A 2,034-nucleotide genomic window follows, 5' to 3' on the forward strand; every position below is an offset into this window, starting at 1 on the left:
AGGGCCAACACCCTGCATCATGGTGTGGGGAGCGATCTCCTATACTGGCCGTACACCTCTGGTGATCGTCGAGGGGACACTGAATAGTGCACGGTACATCCAAACCGTCATCGAATCCATCGTTCTACCATTCCTAGACCGGCAAGGGAACTTGCTGTTCCAACAGGACAATGCACGTCCGCATGTATCCCGTGCCACCAAACATGCTCTAGGAGGTGTAAGTCAACTACCCTGGCCAGCAAGATCTCCGGATCTGTCCCCCATTGAGCATGTTTGGGACTGGATGAAGCGTCGTCTCACGTGGTTGCACGTCCAGCACGAACGCTGGTCCAACTGAGGCGCCAGGTGGAAATGGCTTGGCAAGCCGTTCCACAGGATTACATCCAGCATCTCTACGATCGTCTCCATGGGAGAATAGCAGCCTGCATTGCTGCTAAAGGTGGATATACACTGTACTAGTGCCGACATTGTGCATGGTCTGTTTCCTGTGTCTATGTGCCTGTGGTTCTGTCAGTGTGATCATGTGATGTATCTGACCCCAGGAGTGTGTCAATAAAGTTTCCCCTTCCTGGGAGAATGCATTCACGGCGTTCTTATTTCAATTTCCAGGAGTGTATGTTGGGAAGAACAAGTAGAGATCCTGCAGTGATTGAACATTACAAAAGTTTTTCATAATAATCACATAGGGAGTCTCCCAATGCTCAATCTTACGTCTGCTATGGTTCCACATATATGTAAACGATTTTTGGTCTAATATACAGCAAGTGGAATTGGTTATTTTTGTGGATGACACTAGTATGGTAATCGTTCCAAGCATACATATCTTAACAAATGAGATGGTAAACAAGATTCTTAAAAGTATAATTGTTTTTCTGCTTACAGGCTTACCGTCTATTATAAAAAGACACATACTCAGTTTTGAACATCTAGGGATACTATATCAATGATCAGGGTAAGGCACATAGTGGGGAAATAATAAGTAGGGTGGAAACTTCAGTATTCTTAGGTGCCCAAACTAAAGTTAATTTAAACTGCAAAAGCACATTTCGTTGCTCCCGAAAAAACTTTGTCCATGTAAACACACTTAGAATCATTGTAAATTTAGGGAGAAACAAAACAGAAAGTTGACATTTACATGTATTTTCATTCAATAACCTCTATGGAATAATGTTCTGGTATAACTCATCATTAAGGAAGCAAGTCTTCATTGGTCAAAAATGTCGTGCAAGAATGATATATAGTGCTCACCCATAATCATCTTGTTGACATCTGTTTAAGGAGTTGGGCGTTCTGACTACTTCTTCACAGTATTTTTATTACCTCATGAAGTTGACTATAAATAATCCAGTTCAGTTCAAAAGGAACAAATTACAATACCAGAACAAAAATGACATTCATTATTCCACATTAAAGTTTAGTTATCACAAAAAAGGGTGCACAACATTGCAACTAAAATTTTTGGTAACTTACCCAGTGATTTCAAATTTTACTTAGTTGTCTAAGATTATATTACAAACTGAAAAAAGTTTCTAGAACGATAGTTTCTCTCCTCAATTATTATGGCCAATTGAGTCAATGATGAAGAGCTGGCAAATATTTTTCACGAAAATGTCCATTAACAACAGGAAATTATTCGTGACACATAACATGATTTGGTGGTATATTATGTCTTGCAGCAATATATCGTTGTCTGAAAGTGTAACATGGACCATAGAAATTCTTCAGATAGTGAGGATGGAAGCATGAAGGAGAATGTTAAAACGTGATGGAACCACAAAATGCAGATGATAATGTATTAGAGTAACTAAGAAGAAATTAGAAGGGCTGCCGTAAGATGACCAGAATTAGAGGGCGGAGGTGTAAAGAGTATATACGAAAATGGACTCTTTGCAGCAGTAATTCAGTATGATGTTTGAAATAATCACCCACATTAGAACAGGAAGATATGTAAAAGATAACGAAATCAGTTGCTGGACAGTTGTCAGTTGAGTGAAACACACAAGACAACGTATTCTCAGGAGCTCCTCACACTAC

Source organism: Schistocerca gregaria, unplaced genomic scaffold (genome assembly GCF_023897955.1).
Source record: "Schistocerca gregaria isolate iqSchGreg1 unplaced genomic scaffold, iqSchGreg1.2 ptg000290l, whole genome shotgun sequence".
Taxonomy (NCBI): Eukaryota; Metazoa; Arthropoda; class Insecta; order Orthoptera; family Acrididae; genus Schistocerca; species Schistocerca gregaria.